Below are 16371 nucleotides of genomic sequence, written 5' to 3'. Positions count from 1 at the left end.
ATTAAGTTATTTTCCCATGTATAAGCAACCTTTTAAAATCAAAATATTTCTTCCTGTCTCTTCCTAGCATCTGGAGCTTGCCTCTCGTTTTAGAAGTTCTTTGCCTTGTGCTTAAACTTTTCTATCAGTTCTTTTAGTTTTGAAAGATGTATTTGTTTATTTTGTGTACCTGAGTGTTTTGCCTGCTTGTGTGTGCACCATATGTGTGCTTCGTACTCTCAGAGGGCAGAAGAGGGCCGCGGATCTGTAACTGGAGTTACGGATGCTTGTGTGGGTGCTGGGAACGAGTGTCAAGTCCCCTGCAAGGGCAGCTGTGGGCTTAACCACTGAGCCATCTCTCCAGTTACCAACTTCTCTCTCCTCCCTGCTTCCCTCTTTAAAATATTTTACAGTTTATTTATTTTATGTGTATGAGTGCTTTTTTGAACACATGTATGTATGTATGTATGTATGCATGTATGTATGTATGTATACATGCACACCACATGCATGCCTGGTCCCTGCAAGGGTCAAAAGAAGCCATTGGATCCCTTGGATCTGGAGTTTTAGATGGTTGGGAACTACTTTGTGGGTTTTGAGAACTGAACCCCAATCCTCTGCAAGAGCGACAGGTGCCATCTTTTAAGCACTGAGCCAGCTTCTAAATCCCAAGTTCCTACATTTTTAATATTCAAATCTTTATTCTATCCTAATTAGATTCTTTTTTTCCCTTTTCTTTTTTTCGGAGCTGGGGACTGAATCCAGGGCCTTGCGCTTGCTAGGCAAGCGCTCTACCACTGAGTTAAATCCCCAACCCCTCCTAATTAGATTCTTAGGTAGAATATGTTTCCCCCAGATGGCTGGCTACTAGTTAACAACACGACTTATGAAACGACCTTTCCCCTACGAGTTGGAAAATGCCCCTTTATCAACTAGTGGATTTCCATTAGCATTTGATCTTCTACAGACCCAACTCAGACAGAGCTTGGCTTGTGTTCCATTAGTGGAGTACTATAAAAATGAATAGGCAGAGATCCAAGACTTTCAACACGAATTTACCCACACTCCACCCAGAGAAACACAGTCAACAGATGAATTGTTCTTTGGGGAGAAATATTCTAAAATCCCCCATCTGCTAAAATCTGATTCTCTTCGTATGTTGAGGCTGAGGTCCAAACTGATACCACTAACCAGCCTTTGAATCTTCCCTGACAAGTGGGGGAAAACGGCCAACCAGGGGCCCTGCTTTGCTTTGTGTGCTGAATTAGTACAAGAGCAGGCAGTGCTCATGGTTAGATGATGAACCATCACTGCCCCTGCCTCACAGTGAGGATAAGAATGCCCACCTCACCGCCGTGGCAGCCATCTTCCAGTAACTCACGAAAATGACGAACCCAAAGGGAAGGAGGAGAGGCACTTGGTGCATGTTCTGTAGGCCTTTTAGGAACCGTGGAGTCGTTCCTTTGGCCACATACATGGGAATCTACAACAAGGGTAATATTGTAGACAGCAAGGGAATGGGCACTGTTCAAAGAGGAATGCCCCATGAGTGTTACCAGGGCAAAACCGGAAGAGTCTACAATGTCACCCAGCATGCCGTGGGCATCATTGTAAACAAGCAAGTTAAGGAAGGGCAAGATGCTGGCCAAGAGGACCAGTGTGCGGACTGAGCACATCAAGCACTCGAAGAGCAGAGACAGCTTCCTGAAGCGGGTGAAGGAGAACGATTAGAAGAAAAGGAAGCAAAAGAGAAGGGCACCTGGGTTCAGCTGAAGCGCCAGCCTGCGCCACCCAGAGAAGCGCACTTTGTGAGGACTGACAGAAAAGAGCTGAGCTGCTGGAGCCCATTCCATACGGATTCACAGTCTAATGGATAAAAAGGCAATAAAGGACTGGACTGCAAAGAAGAAGAAGGAGGAGGAGGAGGAAGAGGAGGGGGAGGGGGAGGAGGGGGAGGGGAGGGGGGAAGAGGAAGAGGAAGAGGAAGAGGAGGAGGAAGAAGAAGAAGAAGAAGAGGAAGAGGAAGAGGAGTAAGAAGAAGAAGAGGAAGAGGAAGAGGAAGAGGAGGAGGAAGAAGAAGAAGAGGAAGAGGAAGAGGAGGAGGAGGAAGAGGAAGAGGAAGAGGAGGAAGAAGAAGAAGAGGAAGAGGAAGAGGAGGAGGAAGAAGAAGAGGAAGAAGAAGAGGAAGAGGAAGAGGAGGAAGAAGAAGAAGAGGAAGAGGAAGAGGAGGAGGAAGAAGAAGAGGAAGAAGAAGAGGAAGAGGAGGAAGAAGAAGAAGAGGAAGAGGAAGAGGAGGAAGAAGAAGAAGAGGAAGAGGAAGAGGAAGAAGAAGAAGAAGAAGAAGAAGAAGAAGAAGAAGAAGAAGAAGAAGAAGAAGAAGAAGAAGAAGAAGAAGAAGAAGAATGCTTACCTCCAGCCCTAGGATTCAAACCCAGGGTCCTACACAAGCTAGGCCATACTCCCAGTCCTTTGTTGCTGTTGTTGTTTGGGGGCTTTGTTTTCCTGAGATGGTGTTCACTATTTAGCCCAGGCTGGCTTATAACTGTCTACATGTACCTACCCTGCAATCCATGATCCTCCTGCCTCAGTCTCCCAAGTGCTAGAAATACAGGTATCTGCCCCCCACACCCAGCTCTGTTCACCTTCTTCTGGAAGAAATCCCATGACCCATGCTGGTTGTGGCTTTTGCTTCTTACCATCCACCAACGCACGTAGTTTATCTGTAACTGCACCCCGCCCTCTTCTTGGTACCCGTGGCATTTTGATTTGTAGATTGCTTTGAGTCGGCCCCAAGCCTATGCCTGGCAGACCTCCCAGCTAGGGAACTCCACCTGACCTGACCAAGGACTCCAGCAACTGGGAACTGAGATACATTAGATCTTTGCGCTAAGAGGGTGTATCTCCAGGGCTCTACCACCCAGGCACTGACAAAGGAGCAACGAGCCAGTTCTGAATGACAGAGATGTCTCCCTCGCTGCCTGGCCTTATCGAACCTTTTCTCCTTCCCTCCCTTCCCTTCCCCTCCCTTCCTACCCTTTCCTATCCTTTCCTACCCTTCCTCTCCCTTCACTTTCTCCCCCTCCTCCTTCCCCTCTCTCCTCTCACTCTGCCTTCCCATCCCTCTCTCTTCTCTTCCTTCCCTTTCCTTCTTTCTCACTATGAAGCCCAGGCTGGCTTGGGAGTCCATATGAAACCCAGGTTAGCCTCACACCCACATCGGTGCCCCTGCCTCAGTCTCCCAAGTGCTAGATCTTTGATGTGGCCACACAAGGCACAAGCCTTTCTTTTAGGACACCAGAACTCGTCTGCCCGACTTCCCCTCTCTCCTCAGGGTACCACGTGATGGTTCTTCCAGCCTCTCTCCAGTTTCCCCTCCTTATCTCTCCCACATGCATTCCCCCTAATACACACACAGTTAATCTCAATTTAACATCTTTTTCTTTTTTCTTTTTTTTTTTTTTGGTTCTTTTTTTCGGAGCTGGAAACCGAACCCAGGGCCTTGCGCTTCCTAGGCAAGCGCTCTGCCACTGAGCTAAATCCCCAACCCCTTAACATCTTTTTCTTAGGTCTGAGTTAGCACAAATTTCCTGTCTGGACAGGCATGCAATGCCTCCATTACTAATTCCCCTCACAGAGCCATGTGTTACAGAATGGGATACCATGTTGTATCCTGGGCTGTCGGGATCATCTTCTTATGCACTGCGTAAAGTCTGTCTCCGTATTATTCGAAGGTTGATTTCTTACTAGGAGAGTGTGGAGGACTGGCTGGGCTTTGGTATTGCTGTTTCCATGAAGCATCGCCTGTATTACATTTTGTAAATATTCTTCTCCATCACCTTCTGATTGGTTTAGTAAAGAGTTGATGACCCATAGCTGAGGCAGGAGAGAAAAGGTGGGACATCTGTGCAGAGAAAGGAACTCTGGGAAATAATCAATCGAGGGGGATTCACCAAGCAGACATGGAGGAAGGAACAGGTGCCAGGACTGAAGGGAGAGGTAACACATCACATAGAATAAGTGGGTTAATTAAGTTATACGAGCTATTGGGAAACAGCCTAAGCTATAAGATCGATGTTTAATAAAGAATAATAAATCTGTGTCATTATTAGAAGCAGAGAGACTGAGAGCTCAGTGGTATGGGGCTCTTCTCCCTGATGGGAACAGCCTTTCTGGGCTGAGTAAGGGATCCTACCTCCTCACTGTTGAGATGCAATCAAAGACGATTAAGCACTCAGGACAATAAGTTAGAACTTCTAGTCATCGGCAGTCACATAGCACAAGAGAATGGAGTATTCATCTGGAGAACAATGCTGTCTGAGTAATAATCCAAAGAGGTCATTTCAACCTGAGCATCCCAGGAGGTGTACCCAGACATCAGGGCTGGTCCGCTGGGCAGACAGCCTCCCTTAGCCTGTAGGTGAGGCCGGATTGTTGGATGACTGGTGAATAGACACACCCTTGGGTTAGGTACACATTCAGTCTCTGTCTTCACTCAAGAGCCTCTCTGTTTTCAATGCTGGGGTTCAGCTGTCAATTCCAATGCTGGGAACTCAACTGTCAACATCCCTCTTCCCACCTCCAGAAATTCAGATGTCCTGGAGAGATCAGGAGTTGTCTGAGGCTTAAAATTAGGCTTTTTAAATTCATTCTTGTAGTTCACGGCAATGCCATTCATTCAAGCCTGCGGAGCTCCGGAGAGCTGTTATATCTGTCTGGACTAATCTTTTCACGTTGTGGCGTGTAGGGTGCACAACCCCCTTGGAATGTTTCCTGGATGACCAATGACTTGGGCTAGTTTGTCATTCCCTTGAGTATCTTCGGGCTAGATCTGTCATGTCCATCTCCTCGCCGAAGGGCTGTTTGTATGCAGAGGAATTCTTGAACCATTTACTTAACAGCTCTGATTAACGCTGAGTGTACTGGCCCTAACTTGTCAGTTACAGATGGTTCTCTGGTCATCGAAAGTGCTTGCTTCATTCGCTGAGTAGAGAGAGAGATTTATAAGCCACATGAGTAGCTGATCCCATAAAGAATTTAGGGAGGGGAAAAAATTACATAATCAGTAATCATGTTTAGGGAGAGCCAGAATTCAGCAATGTGCGTCTTGCCTTGGTCTGCTTGGCAGTCCATGCCTGTTTATATTGACCATGCCAGTGCTATATTAGAGCTCAGGTCATATGCAGTGCGGTCCTATTTGCTCCTGGCCCCTCACCCTCCAGTGGCAATGAGACGGACCTATTTCAGACAAAATCCCATAGCATGCCATTCTTTAGATGGGGCGACTTGAGCAAAGCCAGTGCTGTCCTCTCCTCTATGCTGGATCTGCACATTGGAGTGGACCTTCGAGGATCACAGCTACCATGCACTCCGGCGGTGGACAGTGCTGCCCATGTCTACAGCAATTGGGGTCAAATGCTGATGGACTGTAAGTCAAAGCAAGTCTTTCCTTCCCACGAGCTGTTTATGTCAGGTGGTTTGCTAGAGGAGCAGAAAGCTGGTGAGTCTATGACCGGATTGAGGTAATCCATTCCCCTTTTGGGGAGGGGAGGTTGAGAAATTTCAAAAGTTCTCTCTTCCTATTTCTTCATAATATGTATAAACATTTAATACATAATGATTGTTGAACTCTCGTGATCCTACTCTGGTTTGGCACGTAATAACAGATTCCTTCTGTACAACTGCCATTTTGGTGCCAGGTAACCCTATTCCTTCTTCACCCTCTCCTTCTGGGGGTCGAGTGACCACCATTGCTTTCTCCCCACCCCCCCACACTTGTAGTTCTGAGGATTAACCCCAGGGCCTTGTGCTTGCTAAGCAACCACTCTCTACCTACCTCTAAGTCACATCCCCAACCTTGTCCTATTGTCATTTACACAGCTTATTAGAAATGTGTCTCACCGTCAGTGATTAGGAATAGCCTCAGAAGATAGAGGTGTGCGTGTGTGTGTGCGTGTGTGTGTGCATGTATGTGTGTGCATGTGTGTGTGCATGTATGTGTGTGTGTGTGTGTGTGTGTGTGTGTGTGTGTGTTGGAGGAAGGGTTTCTCTGTATAGCCTTAGGTATCCTGGAACTCATTCACTCTGTAGGCCAGGCTGCATACATAGATCTGCATGCCTTTGCCTCCTAACTGCTGAGATAAAAGGTGTATGCTACCATTGTCTGGCAAGAGGACGAATATTTTAATAGGTGGTCAAGTAGTCCTAAAAAAAAAAAAACCCAAAACAAACAAACAAACAAAAAACTAAAACCCATAGATGTACAAGGGCACTAGAAATAAGCATGTAAAAGTACACACACACACACACACACACACATCATTGAGAATCACTCTCAAACACAAAGAGAGTCTAGCAAAGAATCCATACCAAGAATATAGCGGGGCTCAAATTAGCAAGACTTATGAAGAAGAAACAAGTTGAGTGTGGTGGTGTCAGGCTAGCCTGCGCTACATGAAAGAAGGATGGGGGAGGGAGGGAGAGGAGCAGGAGGAGGACCATGCGCAGAAGAACCAAGCAGCTGACTGAAGGGAACCATGATGGTATCATTTTTTATTTTGGCTTTCTCTAGACAGGGTTGCTTTGTATGGCCCTGGATGTCCTGGAACTCACTCTGCAGACCAGGCTGGCCTCGAACTCACAGACATTTTCCTGCCTCCTTCTCCTCCTCCTCCTCCTCATCTTCCTCCTCCTCCTCCTCCTCCTCATCTTCCTCCTCCTCCTCATCCTCCTCCCCCTTCTCTGAGTTCTGAGATTAAAGGTGTATTCCACCACTGCCCAGATGGGGATTCCTTTCTTAAGGTCTTCTGGGCAAGCTCTTTTTTTATATATAATTTGTTATTTTGTTTTCAAACTATGTTAATGGTGGATATAGTATGAGCACATGAGTGCAGGGACCCTGGAGGCCAGAAGAAGACGTCAGCTCTCCTGGAGCTGGAGTCACAGAAGGTTGTGAATTGCCTGTCCTGGGTGCTGGGAACCAAACTTGGGTCCTCTGCAAGAGCATGAGTGCTCTTAACCGATAAGCCACCTCTCCAGCCCTTCAGCAGGCTCTTCTTGAGAAAGACTGGAGTCAAACTGAACTTACGAAAAGTATATAATGTTAGTAATAAAGGATCTCATATCAGGGGAGTCAGTATGAGGAATTAAAGTAGGAGTGGGTTTGGGTTTGTTTCTTTTAAAATCCTGGAGTTGGTACCAGGGGCCTCGAGACTACAAGACAAACATTCTATTGCTAAGCTACACCCAAGCCCAAGCCGGATTTTTGAGACCCAGATAGACCAGAGTTGAACCCCTCTTTTTTAAGGCAGTGTGTCCTTAGTCTGCAGATCATTTTTCAGTCCTGGGAAGTGCTGTTTGAACTGTTAACAGAAAAGAAAGCAGCCATGTGTTACTTAGCCATCCACTGCTATGACAAAATACCAGAGACGATCAACTTGTAAAGAAGAAAGGTTTGTTTCGGCTGACAGTTTTCGGAGGCATCAGCTCATGCGTAGTTGGCCTGTTGGTTTGGGACCTGTGGTGGCGTGGAGCCTAGCAGAGCATCCTGTTCACCTGAAAGTGGCCAAGAAACAAAAAGATGAGAGGGCGGGAACCAGTTGTCTTACTGAGGGATAAGCAATCTGTCTTCTTTCCACTAAGCCCTACTCCCTACATATTGTCTATACACAATGCCATCTCCCAGTTTTGGGCCTAGAAACCAAACCTTTAACCCATGAACCTTTGTATGTGTGCGTGGGGATGGGGAGGCTCATTCAAACTGCAGCAGGTTATAACCACCATTCGTCAGCATTTCCTAGATACCACAGTCCACGTGGCATTGCCTTTCCTTGGAATCTCTTTCTACTCACCCCCAGATTGAGAGGGCAGTGATCCACAGAAGTAATTGCACCCAGGTCCAGCTTGGCACGGCCACTGGGGTCACTTACAGGAGCATGGATGAATCAAAGGCAGCAAAGTGCACCCCAGAACACTCGATGACTCACAAAAGCCACCTCCCTGGAGCTCAATGTGCAACTTGCTGTTAGCCTCTCCTTTGAAATATCTCCTCTCCCCAGCAATGGCCTCCTGCTTGGATCATGCCCAGAGGTGGCATGCATGAGTCAAGTTTTGTGAGCATTCTGGGTCTTGCCTGTCTCTTGTAAATTTCACGGGTCCGCCATCTACCCTGGGACCACGTGTCTTTCACGTGTGACACCACTGCACATCTTCTCAGGCAGAAAAGTTTGGGAAATGGTAAACCTGCTCCTCCCATCCCCCTTACTCCAGCCAAGGAATTTTGAAGCAGCCCCCATTACAGTAACATTTGGAAGTGTCGAAATTACAAAGACAGAAATTCCACGACAATGTCACGAGGGGTCACTATCCTTGGTTTAGTTGGTAGTGAAAGTGCTTGGGCCACCTGTTTCTCCTTCCTCTAGCACCCGAGCTGCACTAGCTCACTCTATACATCACATGACAAGCCGAGGAATGCTCGCCTTGAGGATACTAGTGCCCCATCAGCTAGGGGACGTTGCTTTCTTACCCATAAATTTGAGATGAGGCCTTAATCTTTCTGACTTGGGTCCCTCACTTAAATGAATCCCTTTGGTAATTTTTTTTGCAATTTCAATACTCTTTAAATCAACGTTTGATATAATCACATAGGAAATCTAGAATCCAGAGCTTCTCATAGGCTAAGCATGCCTTTTACCAGTGAGCTGTGAGCTACATCCCTGGCCAAAATCCACTCTTGCTTAAAGACGCCCCAGATAGATCCCATACTCTTGTGCATGGCAACCCACCAATCTGAAAGATTAACCAGAGGAAGAACCCACCCGCCACAGCTGCCCAGCATCCAGAGCCTCAGTGACCAGAGCTCAGTAAGCAGGTGTTGAGGATTGGGTGCTGAAAGGGGTGTGCAGCAAACACTTGGCAAGCAGTCCTTGTTGAACGGAGTTTATACGAATGAGGCTGCCAGTGACCCTTGCCAGTGGGTCACCAGGATCTTAAACATGGCACCAGTCAAGTCCAAGGTGGGAGGCAGCGCAGCCGACGGCCATGGGGACCCGGTGCCAGTGTCACCCTGCTTCCTTGGAACACTGGGCTGTTTATCATGGGAGCCCCATCGGTTCAGGTTGGGAATGTGGTTTGTTTGAAGAGGAAAGAAAGACTTTATAGCGACATCCTGTAGTGTTTTCGTTGGCGTCTGAAGAATAATAAGCCTTTCAAATGAAAGACACCTTCATATTCCAGCTGAATGATGAACATCAGAGCGAAACAAGGCTATGATTTATTCTCTGCCTTACTCAAGCCTCCAGTCCCGTCCTTTGAGAATTCTGTTCTCTTAATGAATTTCCTGAATCTGGTAATTTTTTAATGCCAAACACAGAGGGAGGGAGGGAGGGAGGGAGGGAGGGAGGGAGGGAGGGAGGGGGAGGGGGAAAGTTTGACTTGTTTCACGGGAAGTAGAATTTAAAGGGGGGAAGGGATAGAAAAATATCGTGGCTTTAGATGAAAGGTCACGTTTGCAGAAAATTTGTCTATGTCCATCTCAGCCCATATGAAGGAATGTCTTTGAGGATGGCCTTCCAGAATTAACCGTTCCTCTTTAGTTTTATGAAAACCCAGGATGATGTTCTTTGGTGTGCTGTATTATCATCAACCTCATTACCATCTCCTTTTTACTACATGGAGGAGGATGTGAACTCTCACCCGTGTGTGGTGTGCATGCGTGCATGTGTGTGTATGTGTGTGTGTGCTTAAATGTTTATGCACGTGCCGCCAAGAAGCCTAAATTCATCTGCAGTGTCTCTCTTTCTCCAGCTGCCCCTCTTAACCCAAACACCGACAGCCACCAATTGGTTAAAGCCAGATGGCCAGCGCTGGGGATCTACCTGTCCTGACCTCCCGAGCACTAGGCTGGTGATACGCAGCCCACACTGAGCATTTTATGTAGGTGCTGGGGCTGGGCCCTCACGCTTGTGCAGCAAGCACTTTATTGGCCAAGTCCGCTCCCCAGCCACTTAATTAGCACACTAGGCTTCTGTGCTCCCTGTAGGAAGTGCAAGTGCTGTAGTCCTGGGAAGCACTGCTTCATTATTTCTCAGACACTTCCTCCTTCCTTCCCACCCCCATTATCTGTTGGCTGGATTTTGAACTTCCCAGAGTGATTCTCCAGTTTGTTTTTTCCTACCACTCTTCTCCATACTGGGAGACTCCAACCAACATAAGAATTTGATATTTCTATTGAATAACTAAGTGTTGTTACATTTTATTCGTGTATTTATGTGCACGCACACGTGCATGCTCACATAAAGGTCAGCAGGTAATTTGTGGGAACCAGTTCTTCCTTCTACCAAGTGAGTCTGAGGGTTGAACTTGGCAGCAAGCATCTTCACCCGCTGAGACAAATCACTAACCTCTTATTGTTATAATTTTTTTCTTTTTTTTTTTTTCAGAGCTGGGGACCGAACCCAGGGTGTTATAATTTTTTAATCTCCAAGATCCCTTTTGTGAATTTTATTCTTCTTTATATTGTATCTTGTTCTTGTTTTCTCTTGTGGATCTGAAGTCATTAGCTATAGTTCTGGGGGGTTTTTTGTTTTTGTTTTTGTTTTTTTGTTTTTTAACAATGTCCCTTCTGTTCTTTTCATTGTTTTAGTCTACTTTAGGTCATTCTGATATTTCAAACTCTTTTGTGGCTAAGTCACCAGCCACCACCTATTCTAGATATAGATATCTTTTCTCTGGAAACCTTTCGAGACCAAAACAGACAACTAGAAGCCTTGTTGGAGGTCCTGTGCATCTTCTCCCTTCCCTTTTGCCCTCTCCCCTACAGAAGTGCAGCGCTGAAGACATTGGCACTGGTGTATTGTACCCAAACCACCAAGGCAGCCTGCTTGCCTCCTCCTCCTCCTGCTCTTTCTCCTGCTCCTCTACCTCCCCATTTCTTCATCCTTTTATTTCCTCTTCTTCAGTCCTCTGCTTATTAAGAATGGCCTTATAAGTAAGGCCTCAGGTAGAGGTCAACAAAAAGGGGTGATGCAGCAGAATTGGGGGATTAACAAGGCACACAAACTAAAGCACCTTAATGATGTCCTCAAGGCCAACCTTTCCTATGCCAGCCCATCTGATGATGGTAGTGCTGTGTGACAACACTTTTCCTGGGGGGAGATGTAACACACACACACACACACACACACACACACACACACACACACACCTACTCACGCCAGAGAGGGAACCCATGACAGTATGGATGTCACCAAAATCCAGCTTTGTGAACCAATGTTTTTTTTTGTTTTTTTTTTTTTTTTGGGAAGAGGGGGTTACAGAGACAGAGACGGACAGAGACAGAGAGGGGGCCAGAAAAATGTCTGCAGTGTATAAGGAAGAACTTTCGGGGGGAAGTATAGTCATAATATTTTTGTGTGCTGTGTAAAGATTATCCTTGTGTTGTTCAAATAATTTCTCTGCCCTCATCTCGTTTAAATCTGGACCCAGCATTGTGATGCTTACATCAAGAATCTCCTGTTAGAGTTTGTGAAAACAATTCTTACTGTTCATTGTCTGTCTCATCAACAAATGCTAGTCACCCAGTGGCTGGGCAGAAGAGAGAAAAGAGCAGGACCTCCACAAGCCAAGGGAGGGAGGGGAGAAGAAGAGAGAGGCAGGTAGGTCACCAGGAGTAAAGAGGAAAGAATTCTCGAGAGTTCAGCAGAAATATGGGAGGCCCCAAATTGGAAGTATTATTGGGATTTTGGCTGCCAGAGAGCCAGATTAGCTTGAGGTTAAGATAGATCATTTAACTGCCCAGATATGAAGCTTAGAAATAAATCTTGGTCTCTCTGTATCGTTTTTTGGGAGAACTAGCTAGGATAAAGAATACAGCTGCCGTATTAATTTATTACTTATATTTATACTTAAAGTAATTCATTTTACAGGGAAGGGAAGCCTATTCCCTAGGCTGAATAGTTCAGCATAGAGGGTGGGGTATGCCAGCCAAGCCCCGTAACAGGTAGGGACTCAAGGATGCTGGGAGAACCTGCAGGCCAAGTCCACTTTGGCTTGTTAAATATGCCCCTCAGCCATTTGTCTGAGGTCTGAAACCCAACAAATGACAGCTCACAGAGCTAGGAACCTGGAGCACACTGCACAGCCTGCAGGTTGGAGGGTGTGTGCCCCTTCCAAGTGACTCAGTTGTTCTAAACCTTTTTCAGGCAGCTTGGTTGGGTTTTGCTTCTTCTAGGCAGCTGGTCTGGCTTTCAGAGTCTTCTTTGCAGCTTGGCTCTGCTCTTCTGAGAGGGAATCTTAGCTTTTCCTGCTTACAATGACCAGTGGGGTCCAGTGAATCTGGTCAGCTTCAGGGACTTCCTGAAGCTCTTTTGTGTTGCCTACCTTTCTGCTTAAGGAGCCTCACTGCAGGATGGAATATTGCAATCTCCTGGGGGAACCAATCCCCCTCCATGATACATTTTCTATAAAATAATGCAGTTATCTTCTGAATGAAATTTATTTACTCAGGAATGGTAACACACACCTGAAATCCCAGTGCATAGAAGGATGTGGCAGGAGCCTCAGGAGTTCAAGGTCATCCTCAGTGAATTTGTGATCATTCTAGGCTATATGAGACTCTACCAAAAAAAAGAAAAAAAGAAAAGAAAAAAAGAAAGAAAGAAAAAGAAAAAGAAAAAAGGAAGGAGAAAAATGAATGAATGAATGAATGAATTTCTTCCTGGGATGAAATCATTTATTCACTGTTGCCCTTCTGGCATGACTAAAACATAATCTCAATACATGTTATTACCTCAGAAACAATAGTGAGATATAATGAAGGTTTTGACTAAGATCTCATATGAAGATATGAATTGTGAGATATAATACAGTTTTGTTGTAATTCGTTCCTGGCTTATAACTCCTTCCTCAAAGCGAGTTGTAGAAACTCTGAATTTGCCCTGCCTGTACAGGGTGAATGGTCTGCTTACCTCATTTCTGTGACAAAATGCCTGACAAAGGAAATCTAGGGAGGAGGAGGATTCACCTGGTCTCCAAGACTGGGGGGGTAGAGTTTCTCAGCGTCGGGCGAGCTTGGTGACTCCAGCTGTCCAGGCAGGAATGTGAGGCAGCTGCTCATGTTATGCTAGAAACCGGAAGCAGAAAGATACGATGCTGGGGCTGAGTTTTCGCCCTTTCCCTTTCCCTCTTAGTTCAGTCTGGATCCTATACCACGGGTAAGCGTTCCTTCCTCAGTTAAACTGCTCAGAAAGCATCCTCACGGGCATGTCCATCCTCGTGTTTCCTAAGTGATTCTAAATCTAGTCAGGCTGACAGTGAAGATGAATCATCACAAATCCCCCCCCCCCACCCCGCCAACCTGACACGCCCGGACGACTCTTTTAAATCACGATGTTCTGTCTCTGGTTGTCAAAAGCTCAGAGCCACGTGAGAACACAGGATCCATTTAGTTCATCTTTGAGAACCTATCAAATCTTAATGGCTCTAACATTGCTCAGAAGCCCCAAAGCCAAGAGTCCCTTCTGAGATTCGGGACAGTCCCTTAAGTATGAGTCCCCAAAAGAAGAAATATTCAGTTTTGAACTTTCTGTATATGGTGGAGGAGAGCAAGGAAAGACTGTACGGGAACGAGACCAAATCCTACTACGGCAAACAGCAAACCGTGCAGCTTCATGTCTGGCACCTGGAGCTGGCGATAGCCTCAGCTGTGTGCCAGCCTCTGGCTCTGCCGCCTGTAACACATGGTCTCTCTCTTGGGCCACTGTACTGGCTGGTTTTGTGTGTCGACTTGACACAAGCTGGAGTTATCCTAGAAAAAGGAGCCTCAGTTAAGGAAATGCCTTCACGAGACCCAGCTGTAAGGCATTTTCTCAATTAGTGATCAAGAGGGGAGGACCCAGCCCATTGTGGGTGGTGCTGTCCCTGGGCTGGTGGTCTTGGGTTCTATAAGAGAGCAAGCTGAGCAAGCCAGGGGAAGCAAGCCAGTAAGTAACATCCCTCCATGGCCTCTGCATCAGCTCCTCCTTCCTGTCCTACTTGAGTTCCAGTCCTGACTCCCTTCGGTGATGAACAGCAATGTGGAAGTGTAAGCTGAATAAACCCTTTCCTCCCCAACTTGCTTCTTGGTCATTGATGTTTGTGCAGGAATAGCAACCCTGACTAAGACAGCCACATTTAGTTGTGCATATAGTCCCATTAGTAGATGTCACAAGGGGTTGCCATATCCAATATATTCATTTTCCGTTTCAACTCACACTTGATTATCTCAGTTCTATGCAGTGGCTGCTTAGGCAACGTGAACCGACCATATAGCGCCTGGCCTCGCACATTTTCTAGAATTTGGTGCAAGCCCTATGACCCATACAACAGGTGGCATTCCCAAGACAGGCAGTTCCCTTTCACATGAATATCCGTTGTCACAAGTTGGGGAGTCCTTGGTGGGTGTGGTCTTGCCCTCAATGCACCCTACTGTTTTCTTTACAACTACACCTCCATACTCTGCACTCACCTTGTCTTTAAACCCACTTGTTCTCTCCTCCTTGCCAAAAATCTACATCTTTCATATCTTTCTGCCCTCGCTCACCGCTCGGGACCTACACAGAATTGGCTCTCTGAACCTTCCCCTGGGTTTCTATAGTAACTTACTTTATAGCACAGATACGCTGATAGGGAGCTGGCACAGCCTACCCGTCCGAACTCTTTCTAGCCTCTCTGTGTAGGTGCAAAGTTGATCGTTTACTTGCTGGGAAGGAGAAATCTTTCTCTTCTTGGCTAGCCTACCTAACATTGTGTTTCTTCTCTTCATTAAAAAAAAGAAAACCCCTCAGAATTTCTTTCTGTCTAGCGTGCCCTTGGGAGAGTTAAGGATAAACAGTTTAGATTGACTTTGCTCAAGTCCGTGGGCAAAATAAATCTTTTTATTTTCTTTGTGTGCTCGACTTTGGGCATGCCTCTCCTTGTCTGTTCCTGCAACCCTAACTCTGAGATCCAGTGGTTGATACGGAAATAACAGCTCGGGACAGAGTGACAAATGAATTTTAACTGGTCTCTCTCTCTCTCTCTCTCTCTCTCTCTCTCTCTCTCTCTCTCTCTGTAGTTATTTCAAGAGCTGGGTTTTTTTTTCCGCAATAACATTTATTTGGGTGTGGGTGGTACATGCCACAGCTCGTGTGCGTTCCGAAGACGACTTGTGGAAGTCGATTCTCTCCTTCCACCACAAGGAGCCCTGGAGAACTGAACTCAGGCTGTTAGGTGGGGCAGCAGACCACGTCAGCCTCCGTGCTGTCTCCCTAGTCTTCAAGAGCTGTTTTGGGAAAGACTCTCAAGGTTTATCCAAGCTCAGACTCCAAACGCAGGCACCATGTCTAGTCTGTAACCCATTCTGCTGCGGTCGCTATTCCGGGGTTAAGACTCGGAATTCTTCTCAGACAGTTTCATTATCAGACGTTACCTTGAGGGGAAAAAAGACATGGAAGGAAATAAAGACAGCCACAGATGATTGTGAGACACCAGGGAGGTGTCGGGAATTGAACTCTGGTTCTTTCCAAGGGGAGCAAGTGCTCACTCCTGCTGAGCCATCTCTCCAGCCCCAAATTACATGTTTTATACACTGGCCTCAGTGTTGCCTCATCTCCTACTTATACAAACAGGCTGTCAAGTGGTAGTCCCGTACTGTCTACTGTGACTCAAAAATTAACCTTTCCTCCTTACAAATTATATATGTGTGTGTGTGTACATATATACATATATATGTATATATATGTATATATGTATGTATATGTATATCTCCAATGTTTCAATGAGTGTACAATCTTCTCTCTGCTAGTGACAACTGGTATAGCATTTGGAGAGCCTTGTAAACTCCGGGGGCTTTAGTTCCTTATATGTAAAGCAAGGTTGGGCTAAATCAGGTCCATGTGGAAGACAGATGGCTCTGACCTATGAAATCTCTTCCCTACTGAGCCAGGACAAGGTTCCAGGCAGCACTGCCAATGACAGACTCGGCCAGGCCGTGGCATCTCCTAAAGTCCCAGGTTATTCCCAGCTTTGCAGGCACAATTACAGGTTACATCATCACTTTCTTCACACGGGAAGTGGACTAGGACCTGTGTGATTTCAGCGGGACTTGGCGTGTGGTACCGTACCAGGAATGAGGTAATCTAATTCCCCCCAGCTCCTGTTTGATTAGATAACGAGAGAGCCCACAGAGTCCGGGTATTAATACCCATCAACAATAAACATTGGAGATGACCGTGGATTCCTGTATCTAAGACAGTTCTGCTGTGTTTGGTTGGTCTCACCTGAAATCGCCACTCGCAGGAGATATAAGAGGATCATGAGTTTGAGAGCAGGTTAACGCATGGTGAGCTGAGGGCCAGCCTGGGCTATATGCAGTGGCTG

The sequence above is a fragment of the Rattus norvegicus genome, chromosome 17, assembly GCF_036323735.1.
Source record: "Rattus norvegicus strain BN/NHsdMcwi chromosome 17, GRCr8, whole genome shotgun sequence".
NCBI classification, from domain to species: Eukaryota; Metazoa; Chordata; class Mammalia; order Rodentia; family Muridae; genus Rattus; species Rattus norvegicus.
The sequence above is the reverse complement of the archived record's forward strand: the minus strand, read 5'-3'. Positions refer to the sequence as shown.